A 12,753-nucleotide genomic window follows, 5' to 3' on the forward strand; every position below is an offset into this window, starting at 1 on the left:
CATTGAATTTTAAGCCTGAATGCTTAAGGTTTTAAAGTGACTATGAAAGTTCTCCATGAAATAACTTTCAAGAATGCACACGATTGTGATTATCATGGCTTAACTGTTCAAAGAAATATTAGCTTCCTATAACATCTGTGTGTGTGTATATATATATATATATATATATATATATATATATATGTCTACATGATCCATCCTCAGAAGTTTATAATATACTTAGCTGAAAGTCTTGGAAATATCAGGTTGCCACTTAATATTTGGTGGGAAAATTATTTCATATAATTTCAAAGTTACAGAAAAATTATATGGAGAAAACAAATGAAAAGAATATCCATTCAATGTTTGCTTACACCATTTACCAACTTTCTTTCAATCTGCATCCTCACTTGCAGTCTCTTTTCGTGTCCTTTTTTTCTCATATTTTCAAATTTTTCAGCATTCATACTGTCCTATGATAAACCTGCATTCTGTATCATTTGAATGCATAGGAATTCACCATAAGGGTGTGCTTTTATCTATGTTTTTTGGTATTACCTAAGGGCAAAGAAGTCCTTCCTGACTCTTGGTGCAGTGCTGCGGATGATGAAATGGAGCACAGCATGTTCCTGCCTGATCCCCATGCCGTGCTCAGTCTTGCCAGCAGTCCCACTAATGGCATTTATATCTATTTTTGTTCTTTCCTTAGGATCTAATCAAGGAGCCTGAATTGCTTTCTGCTGTAGTGTTTCTAATTCTCCTCTAACTTGAAAAACTTCTTAAGATTCTTGAGCTGTATGACCTTGACATTTTGGCAACATGGGCCAATTAATTTATGCATATTTTAATATATGTTTGTCTGAGGGTTAACTTTGGCTTTTACAAAGTTAGACTTTATTTTCCTTTTGACCAGGAATATATGATGAATTTCCTTTGTAGCGCATTATATGAGGACAGGCTTTGCTTGTTGTTATGGTGATGCCTGGCATCTTAGTATCAAGTTGCAGTCTGTGATTATGAACATCAGGAAGTGAGGACTTCATTACAATAATAATCAGACACTGTGCAGCTGTGAAATTGCTGTGGTGGGTTTTAGGAGGCCCTTTTCTGTGTCTTATGTAAATCCTTGTTCCAGGTAAGTCACAGGAGGAGACATGGCAGAAGCTGTCATGCACTGGGATCAAAGAAAACAAAAGAACCCCCAGGACAAATGACACTCACACGGACAAGCCTGAGGCTGCATCACATGCTGCCTCCATCTTTTCTGTCTAGATTGAGCTTCAGGCTTAGCATGTTCCCTTTGCCATCACACTGTGCCTGTCAGAAACTTCAGATGACGTCATTCAGTAGAGGTTGGGGTAGTGGAGGTGATACAATCCGTATCCACACTGAAACACAATCCATCAACAGTGTTGATATGACATCCTGGTTCTAGAGGTCTGAAGGTCCCATGAAAATGACTGCTACTTTGATTTGACCTTCCCAATGTTTCACTTGAGAAACTCTAACCTTGAACCACATGCAAAAAGGAAATTGAGAACAATAGCTCCAACTTAGCTAAAGTGATATGTGCATCAGTTTAGTGTGTGTGTGTAAAATTGTATTCATACATATATAGATCATAAGTTTGTAGAGATGAGAAATTTACAGCAGTGAATCACACTTTCCAGATTGTTCAAAAAGTTTTAGACTTTCTCAGAGGTTTATCATTGACTGGCTTTATACATGTTCATAATTCTAGTTGTGCATTTTGGATTTTATTCATTGAATTTCCTCAACATTGGTACAATTAATATTTTCCCAAATCAATTAAATAGAATTAATGGAATAGTTTAAGATAATAAAGTTTACCAGTGAAAATCTAAATTGTGTTATAAAATTTTTGATCAGATAAATTTGATAATTATTTTTTAAAAAGTTTTATTTAATCTTTTTTTAAAGTCCAGGTTTTATCCCCCTCTCAGTCTACCCTCTGACTGTTCCACATCCTATACCTCCTTCCCCTTTCCATCCCCAGACTCCCACTCCTTACCCCACCAGACCTCCCCACTCCCTGGGACCTCCAGTCTCTTGGGGGTTAGGTGCATCTTCTGTCACTGAGGCCAGACCAGGCAGTTCTCTGCTGTATATGTGCCAGAGGCCTCATATCAGCTTTGTGTTTGCTGCCTGGTTGGTGGCCCAGTGTCTGAGAGATCTCGGGAATGGAGGTTAGTTGAGACTGCTGGTTCTCCTAAAGGGTCACCCTCCTCTTCAGATTCTCCCAGTTTTTCCCTAATTCAACCACAGCAGTCAGCAGCTTCTGTCCATTGATTGGCCATAAGTATCTGCATCTGACTCTTTCAGCTACTTGTTAGGTCTTTGGAAAACAGTGATGATAGGCCCCTTTTTGTGAGCATACCGTAGCCTCCGTAATAATGTCAGGCCTTGGGGCCTCCCCTTGAGCTGGATCCCAGTTTGGGCCTGTCTCTGGACCTTTTTTTCCTCAGGTTCCTCTCCATTTCCATCCCTGCAGTTCTTTCAGACAGGAACAATTATGGTCAGAGTTTTGACTGTGGGATGACAATCCCCTCCCTTACTTGATGCCCTGTCTTTCTGCTGGAGATGGGCTCTGCAAATTCCCTCTTCCCATTGAAGGGCATTTCACCTAAGGCCCCCCCCTTTTGAGTCCTGTGAGTCTCCCATGTCCCAGGTCTCTGGTACCTTTTGAAGGGTCTACCACCTCCTATCTCCTAAGGTTTCCTGTTTCAATTCTTTCTGCTGGCCCTCAGGTCTTCAGTCCTGTTCCCTCCATCCAATACCTGATCACATTCCCCTTTTCTCCCTGTCCCCTTTCCCACCCAGGTCCTTTTTGTGACTTAAATTTATTGTTCCACAGAGTGCCGAGGCAGGCAGACAAAGATTTTTCTAGGTGTGTCTGTGAGAATACTCTGGATGAGAGCAACATTTAAGTTAAAAGATTGAGAAATATTGATGTCTTTCCTTACTATGAGTGTCTTGTCTAATCACTGAAGTATTGAACTGAGGGCATTTCCCAATCTCCTTAAAGAAAAAAAAATGGTGTAAATTCGTTGCAAACAGCTTCCTTAGGGCACTTTTATTCAAACACGTAATATACTTTGACCATATGCCCTTCCTCATTTCTGGCTCCCATCAGTCAGTCTTCAACCACTGCCTCATCAATCCCCTCTCTTCTAGATAATTTTCCTTGTACTTTTCTGTCATATGTGCATGTATTGGTTTTATGTATCTAGTGTAGCATCCAGAACTGAGAGGAAAACATGATATTTTTTCCTCTGGGTCTTGCTTTACCTAACTCGGCACTCTCCAGTTATATCTACTTTTCTTATAAATGGCATAATTTTACTGATCTTGTTAGATTAATAAGATTTCCCTGTGCATACAAAACACATTTTTCTTATTCCTCTGTTGTCAGGCATGTGCCTATTCTGTCATTTTGCTACCGTGACTAATGCTGCAACAAATGTTGCTGTACCAGCATCTCTGTGACACCTGACCCTAGTCCTTCAGGAAGTATCTTGAAGTAGAGTGTCTGCCTGGGTAGGTCTACTTTTGTGTTCTGGAAGAAACTCCATATTGCTTTCTATAGTAGTTGATCTTATTTTCATTCCCATCTGCTCTGTGTAAAGCTGAGGGAGAACTGTTGCTGTTTGATCATTTGAAATGTCCTAATGTCCTAACATTGCGTTCTCTGGCTTCAGATTCTCATAAAGGGCACTGGCTGGGTGAGCATGAACTTGTTGATTTTTAGACTGAAATTTATGCTGCCAGAGTTCCTGGGTCTCAGGGTTTTAGACACACATTGAGACTGTGCTTTGTCTATTTTGGAACCTAATCTCCTATTGGTTGTTTCTTAGGGAACCCTCAATGATACAATGGGTATACTAGTACATATAGAAATACCCCAGGAAATGTTATTTAAAAGAAAATTATATCAGGGCTGGAGAGATGACTCAACAGTTAAGAGCAGTGAAGCCCTGAGTTCAATTCCCAGCAATGACATGGGGTCTGATGCCCTCTGCTGATGCATCTGAAAAGAACAACAGTATAGCCAACAAACATAACATAAATAAATCTTACCTCACACCAGTCAGAATGGCTAAGGTCAAAAATTCAGGAGACAGCAGGTGTTGGTGAGGATGTGGAGAAAGAGGAACACTCCTTCACTGCTGGTGGGATTGCAAGATGGTGCAACCACTTTGGAAATCAGTCTGGCAGTTCCTCAGAAATCTGAGCATGACACTTCCTGAGGACCCTGCTATACCACTCCTGGTCATATAACCAGAGGATTCTTCAGCATGCAATAAGGACACATGCTCCACTATGTTCATAGCAGCCCTATTTATAATAGCCAGAAGCTGGAAAGAACTCAGGTGTCCCTCAATGGAGGAATGGATACAAAAAATGTGGTATATATACACAATGGAGTACTATTCAGCCATTAGAAACAATGAATTCATGAAATTCTTAGACAAATGGATGGAGCTGGAGAGCATCATACTAAGTGAGGTAACACAGTCTCTAAAGATCAATCATGGTATGCACTCACTGATAAGTGGATATTAGCCTAGAAACTTTGAATACCCAAGGCATAATCCATATATTAAATGATTTCCAAAAAGAATGTAGGAGTGGCCCCTGGTTCTGGAAAGACTCAGTGCAACAGTATAGGGGGAATACCAGAACAGGGAAGTGGGAAGGGGTAGATGGAGGAACGGGGGAGGGAAGAGGGCTTATGGGACTTTCGGGGAGTGAAGACCTAGAAAAGGGGAAATCATTTGAAATGTAAATAAATGAAATGTAAATAAAAATATATCAATAAAGAAAAAAATGAAAAAAAAACAAACCAAATGCTTCTTTGTAAATTTCTCCATCAATAAAAGTAACTAAGAAAAAAAAACAAAAAAACAAACAAACAAAAAAGTAACTAAGTTTTTATTCAAGTTGATTTGGATGCAAAGTGATCTACATGCTTGATTTTATGTTTATGTTTAGGGTCTCTTTAAACCTAAATGATTTTATTCTTTCTACTAAGTTTAGAGTAATCATTTTTGGGATGAAATGATTGCAAGATCTGTTTTTATGACTATATGGCTGTAAAAGACAAGCTTAGCACAATGTGTGTAGTAAACTACATTTGTCACAATTTTTTATTTTCATGAAAGTAAAAACTAAGAAAAACGATTTTGCCTAATAACACATAAGTTACTTTCTTATGTGAAAGGAAATAAATTATCAAGTGTCTTGGATACAACTGATTGCAGATTCCTGTTCCTATGCCCTCCTGAAACCCTTTGTCTAAAACACCCACACATATATGCAGGTCCTGTCTTTAATTGTTCCAACTTTGTAAGCAAAGCTGAGTTCACCATTCATCTTTATTTAATTATTTTTTACAACCAGGACTTTTATTTGTCACTATTAAAAGCATGGATTTAAACAGATTCTTGGACTGGTGGTGCATATCCATCAGCTCATTCAGTTTTAGCCCCTGTCTCATCACCAGCTGTTTCCCCACAACTACCCTCTTCACTGTGGAGCTCTGTGAGTTTACCAATTCCAACTTGTGTTTCTTCAGCATTTTTACTTTTTTAACAAAGACATCATGGAAAGAATAAATGGACTGGCAAATCTTTTCTGTGTCTTTCCCAATGCTATCTGGATTCAGTTTATTAACCATTTCTTCAAGTCATTTGTCTGTACTTCTTGGGGTCATGATTTTCATCATCTTCTTCCAGATCTGTCAGACCGTCTACTGCTGCGCAAAAGATGTCTTGTGTATCTGATTGCTGCATTTTTTTTAGTGAAACCAACACAGATAAATCAGCAAATACCCATCAGTCATCTTGACATCAAAATGAGGTTAAATTATGGGCTGTCACTTTCTGACCATAGAAGACATTTTGTTCTGGGTAAGATCTAGGTCACGGAAGTCAGTCAGACAGCTTTACCCTGAATGTCCACAGTAATTGGCTTGAATTTTCTAAATGTAACTTTGTCATTCTGTAGAATGGCAAGGCTAACTTAAAAAACATGACCCTTGAAGACTTTAGATGCAATTTTGGATCCTTGAGTCCTTCTGACTAGTGTTTTTCCCAATGTTTCTAATACTGAACATAGACAGAGATTTTGTATCATACCAGCTATTTTTAGAAAATGGGTCAACCGCTTTCTTCTTGGCCCCTTTCTCCCAGCCTTTCATTAGGTATTTGTTCTTGCTGGCTGCTTGGTGCCATTCAGCCAAAAATGCATCTTTATTTTTTTGTATGTCACTAACAACCATTTAAGCTTGGGTTTTTGGATCACTGTTGCTTAGGTAAGCAACTTTTTCATAGGTACTGTTTATCATAAACTGTGCACCTATTACATGAGATTACTACTTCATTGAAAGCTAATCACTTCCTTTTTCCTACCTACTGTATGGATTGATACACCACTTACACAGAGATAAGGTAAGCTCAGAGACACTGGACTTGAAAAGATTTTCAACTCATGCTACCAATATTTTTCTTTCACTCTTTACTATGAATGTCTTAACTCACCCTGAAGTTTCTTTTTATAACATTACCACAGATTAGGTGCTTGAACACACATTTTAGATGTTAAGGAATCAGCTGTTCTTTTTTTAACTTAATGCAAAACTGACAAATGAAATTATTGCCAGGTTGCAAATTCCCTACAAGTGAAGAGAAAATATTTCAACGTTTGTGATAAATGTTTGCTAATGAAGACAACCTTTAAAATTTGAAGAGTTTCAAACTCTTCTAATTAAAAACATACACATTCAGCTAAAGAAAAACAGTACTGTTCATATTCCAACAACTTCTTTTCCTTCAATAGATTATGCTTGGCAAGCTAGCTCTGTTGCCAACACTGCAGCTCTGTTTCTTCTGAGGTACCTCCCAAGCCTTCTGTTATAAACGTGCTTAAACACAAAGCTTCAGATTCAAATTTTCTTTTTCTGGGAGACAGAAGCTGTTGGTGTCAGAATTCAAATTGCCATATCTAATATGATTTTTCTTTTTTGTAATCTTTTATAATTGTCATTTTCTCCTCATTTATTAATATTCTTAATGAGGAACTCATAAACTATTACCCATGGGTAAAGTTTATGAAGTTCGTGTTTTGAACTTTGATATAACAGGTGGCCTTAAGTGAACATACTTGAATAGAATGAGTTCTAAGCCTAGACCAGATTTCTCATCCAGATGCTTTATATTAATCCTTTGGCACTTTCATATAGTGATTTTTGATTATATTTATTTTCCTTCCTCCAACACTTCCCAGATCTACCCCCTACTTTCCAAATGTACCCAACCTTCAGTTCTTTTTAAATTTTCTATATTCTTTGTTTACATTCCAAATGATTTCCCCTTTCCCAGTTCCCCCCTCCACATATGTCCCATAAGCCTTCTTCTCTCCACCCATTCTCCAATCACCTCCTTCCTATTTCTCTGTCCTGGTACTCCCCTCCAATGCTAGATCAAGCCTTTCTAGGATCAGGGCCAACTATCAGTTCTTAACTCACACAAATTTTGTATACTGCTGCCTCTTCCTCCTCTTCCTCTGACTTATTTGTAAAGTCCACTTTCTGTTACCCAACTATTCTTGGGTGTGAATCTGGCTGCTGGACTATGGTTAACCTTCTTGGCTCTCTTCCCAGAAGCTATCCAATACCAATAGCTTCTCATCTAGTGGTGGGATTTACTGATACTGCCAATCTCCTTGCTGGAATTTAGTGTGGCTTGAGCTTATGCAGAATTTGTCCCTGCTCTCTCAATGGCTGTGAGTTCATATGGAAATGCCTTGCTCAGTCTGGAAAACACTATTTCTTTGAAGTCATCTACCATTGTTTTCTTTATTTTCCAATGCAGTTACCCCTCCCTCTCCTCTCCCAATTTCCTCTTCCTCTCAGCTTCCTCTCTCCACTGGATTCACACCCCTCTGCTCCACACTCTCAGAGAAGAGCAGGCCTCCCAGGGATATCATCCAAAGGCCTCACAAGCTACAATGAGACTGTGCATATACATACATCAAGGCTAGATGAGACAAACCACTAGGAAGAAAGGGGTCCCACAAGTAGACAAAAGAGTCAGGGACACCCTTCCTTCCTCTGTTAGAATTCTTATAAGAACTCCAAGCTACTAAGCTGTAGCATATATGCAGAAGACCTAGGTCAAATCTCTAAGGCTTCCTGATTTCTCCTCTCCTCAATAAGTTCAGGCCAGCTAATTCTGCAGGCTACAGTCTTTTTTTCTTTTTTTTACAAAAAACGTAAGTTTAACCTTTCAATGTCAATTATAAAAGTATTTTCTTCCCCTTGCTTTTATATTGGATTCTCTAGTGTTACAAAATTTGATTCTCTTGAAACATGTTTTATTTGCTGTATATTGAGAACTAATGTATAAAAATATGAGAGCAGATTAATGAGATTATGGGAATTTTACTTTTTCATTTAAAAATTATTTGTCTTTGTTATTAGATATTTGCTTTATTTATATTTCAAATGGATCCCCTTTCCAAGCAACCCCCCCACCCCAATTTCCTGACTTGCATTCCCCTATTCTGAGGAATCAAGCCTTCACAGGACCAATGGCCTCTCCTCTCATTGATGTCTGAAAAGGCCATCCTCTGCTACATATGCAGCTAGAGCCATGGGTCCCTCCATGTGTAAACTTTGGTTGGTGGTTTAGTCCCTGGGAGCTCTGGAGGTACTGGTTGTAACATAATATTGTTCCTCCTATGGGGCTGCAGACCTCTTCAGCTCCTTGAGTCCTTTCTCTAGCTGCTCCATTGGTGACTTTATGTTCATTCTATTGGTTGGCTGTGAGCCATGGGTATTTTGATCCACTTTCCAATAAGGATCAAAATGCCCTCACTTTGTTCTTCCTTCTTGAGCTTCATGTGGACTGTGAGTTGTATCTTGGATTTTCTAAGCTTTTGGGCTAATAACCACTTAACAGAGAGTGCATACCATGTGTGCTCTTTTGTGATTGGGTTACCTCACTCAGGATGATAGTTTCTAGCTCCATACATTTGCCAAAGAATTTCATGAATTCATTGTTTGTAATAGCTGAGTAGTACTCCATTGTGTAAATGTACCACATTTCCTGTATCCATTCCTCTGATGAGGGACATCTGGGTTCTTTCCAGCTTCTGGCTATTATAAACAAGGCTGCTATGAACATAGTGGAGCATGTGTCCTTATTACATGTTGAGCATCTTCTGGGTATAGGCCCAGGAGTGGTATAGCTGGGTCCTCAAGTAGTACTATGTCCAATTTTCTGAGGAACCACTAAAGTGATTTCCAGAGTGACTTTACCAGCTTGAAATCCCACCAGCAATGGAGGAGTGTTCCTCTTTGTCACATCCTCCACAGCATTTGCTGTCCCCTGAGTTTTTGATCTTGGCCATTCTGATTAGTGTGAGGTGGAATCTCAGGGTTGTTTTGATTTGCAGTTCCCTGATGATTAAGGATGTTGAACATTTCTTTAGTTGTTTCTCAGTCATCCAGTATTCCTCAGTTGAGAATTCTTTGTTTAGCTCTGTACCCCATTTTTAATAGGGTTATTTGGTTCTCTGGAGTCTAACTTCTAGAATTCTTTGTATATATTGGATATTAGCCCTCTATTGGATGTAGGATTGGTAAAGATCTTTTCCCAATCTGTTGGTTGCCATTTTGTCCTATTGACAGTGTTCTTTGACTTAAAGAAGCTTTGCAATTCTTGATCTTAAAGCATAAACTATTGGTGTTCTATTCAGGAAAATTTCCCCTGTGCCCATGTGCTCCAGGTTCTTCCACATTTTCTCTTCTGTTAGATTCACTGCATCTGGTTTTATGTGGAGGTCCTTGATCCACTTGGACTTGAGCTTTGTACAGGGAGATAAGAATGGATCAATTTGCATCCTTCTACATGTTGACTGCCAATTGACCCAGCACCATTTGTTGAAGATGCTGTCTATTTTTTAAATGGATGGTTTTAGCTCCTTTGTCAAAGATCAAGTGACCACAGGTATGAGGGTTCATTTCTTGGCCTTCAATTCTGATTAATGGAATCATTAATCTACCTGTCTGTCATTGTACCGATACCATGCAGTTTTTTTTATCATATTGCTCTGTAGTATAGCTTCAGGTCAGGGGTGGTGAGTCCATGAGAAGTTCTTTTATTTTTGAGAATAGTTTTCGATATCCTGGGTTTTCTGTTATTCCAAATAAATTTGGAAATTGATCTTTCTAACTGTATGAAGAATTGAGTTGGAATTTTGATGGGGATTGCATTGAATAGATTGCTTTCAGCAAGATGGCCAATTTTTACTATATTAACCCTACCAATACACGATCTTGGGAGATTTTTCCATCTTTTGTGATTTTCTTCAATTCCTTTCTTCAGAGACTTGAAGTTCTTGTCATACAGATATTTCACTTAGTTGGTTAGAGTCACACCAAGGTATTTTATATTATTTGTAACTATTGAGAGGGGTATCATTTCCCTAATTTTTTCTCAGCCTCTTTTTCCCTTGAGTATAGGAAGGGTACTGATTTGTTTGAGTTAATTTTATATCCAGCCATTTTGCTGAAGTTGTTTATCAGGTTTAGGATTTCTCTCGTGGAATTTTTTGGGGTCATTTAAATATACTATGATATCATCTACAAATAGTGATACTTTGACTTCTTCCTTTCCAATTTGAATCCCTCTGACCTTTTGTTGTCTAATTTCTCTGGCTAGGATTTCAAGTACTATATTGAGCAGGTAGGGTGAGAGTGGACAGGCTTGTCTAGTCCCTGATTTCAGTGGTATTGCTTCAAGTTTCTCTCCATTTAGTTTGATGTTGTCTACTGGTTTGCTGTGTATTGCTTTTACTTTGGGCCTTAAAGTCCTGATCTTTTCAAGACTTTTATCAAGAAGAGGTGTTAAATTTTGTTAAATGCTTTCTCAGAATCTAATGAAATGATCATGTGGGTTTTTTTCTTTGAGTTTGTTTATATAGTGGATTACATTGATGGATTTTTGTATATTTAAACATCGTTGCACCCCTGGGATGAAGCCTACTTGATCATGGTGGATGATCATTTTGATATGTTCTTGGATTCTTGTATTGGGTTGGCAAGAATTTAATTGAGTATTTCTGCATTGATATCCATAAGGGAAATTGGTCTAAAGTTCTCCTTCTTTGTTGTGTCTTTGTGTGGTTTAGGTATCAGAGTAATTGTGGCTTTATAAAATGAATTGGGTAGTGTTCCATCTATTTCTATTTTGTGGAATAGTTTGAAGAGTATTGGTATTAGGTCTTCTTTGAAGGTCTGATAGAACTCTGTATTGAGCCCATTTGGTCCTGGGGTTTTTTGGTTGGGAGACTATTAATGACTGCTTCTATTTCTTTAGAGTTTATGGGATTGTTTAGATCATTTATCTGACCCTGATATAACTTTGGTACCTGGTATCTGCCTAGAAAATTGTCCATTTCATCTAGATTTTCCACTGTTGTTGAGTATAGGCTCTTGTAGTAGGATCTGATGATTTTTTTGAGTTTCCTCAGTATTTGTTGTTATGTCTCCCTTTTCATTTCTGATTTTGCTGATTTGGATACTGTCTATGTGCACTTTGGTCAGTTTGGCTAAAGGTTTATCTATCTTGTTGACTTTTTTAAAGAACCAGATCCTTGTTTTGTTGATTCTTTGTATATTTCTTTTTGTTTCTACTTGGTTGACTTCAGCCCTGAGTTTGATGATTTTCTGCCATCTACTCCTCTTGAGTGTATTTGCTTCTTTTCATTCTAGAGCCTTCAGCTGTACTGTTAAGCTGTTAGTGTATGCTCTTTCCAGTTTCTTTTTAGAGGCACTCAGAACTAAGTTTGCCTGTTAGCACTATTTCATTGTGTCCCATAAGTTTGGATATGTTGTGCTTTTGTTTTCATTAAATTCTAAAAAGTCTTTAATTTCTTTCTTTATTTCTTCCTTGAGCACATTATCATTGAGTATAATGTTCCTCAGTTTTCATGTGTATGCGGGCTTTCTGTTGTTTTTGTTGTTATTGAAAACCAGCTTTAGTCCATGGTGATCTGGTAAGGTACATGGAATGATTTTAATCTCCTTATATCTGCTAAGGTCTGTTTTGTGACTGAGTATATGGTCAATTTGCAGAAGGTACTGTGAGGTGCTGAGAAGAAGGTATATTCTTTTGTTTTAGGATAAAATGTTCTATAGATATCTGTTAAATCCATTTGGTTCATAACTTCTGTTAGTTTCACTGTTTCTCTTATTAGTTTGTGTGTCCCTGATCTGTCCAGTGTTGAGAATGCAGTGTTGAAGTCTCCCACTATTATTGTGTGGGGTGCAATGTGTGCTTTGAGCTTTAGTAAAGTTTCTTTTATGAATTTGGGTGCCCTTGTATTTGGGGCATATATTTTAAGAATTGAGAGTTCATCTTGGTAGATTTTTTCTTTGATGAGTATGAAATGTCCTCCTTATCTTTTTTGATTACTTTAGGTTAAAAGTCGATTTTGTTTGCTATTGGAATGGCTACTCCAGCTAGTTTCTTGGGACCATTTGCTTGGAAAATTGTTTTCCAGCCTTTTACTCTGAGGCAGTGGCTGTCTTTGTGCCTGAGGTGAGTTTCCTGTATGCAGCAAAATGTTGGGTCCTGCTTATGCATCCAGTCAGTTAGTGTATGTCTTTTTATTAGAGAATTGAATCCATTGATATTAAGATATATTAAGGAGAAGTAATTGTTGCTTCCTATTATTTTTGTTATTAGA

General features: G+C 38.1%; 1 pseudogene; it reads right to left on the bottom strand.

Moving 5' to 3' along the window:
- Positions 1 to 5,432: 5,432 nt before the first annotated feature.
- On the bottom strand, positions 5,433 to 6,280 carry LOC127668483 (40S ribosomal protein S3a-like; annotated as a pseudogene).
- Between the last annotated feature and the right edge of the window lie 6,473 nt (positions 6,281 to 12,753).

The sequence above is a fragment of the Apodemus sylvaticus genome, chromosome 18 (genome assembly GCF_947179515.1).
Source record: "Apodemus sylvaticus chromosome 18, mApoSyl1.1, whole genome shotgun sequence".
Classification (NCBI taxonomy): domain Eukaryota; kingdom Metazoa; phylum Chordata; class Mammalia; order Rodentia; family Muridae; genus Apodemus; species Apodemus sylvaticus.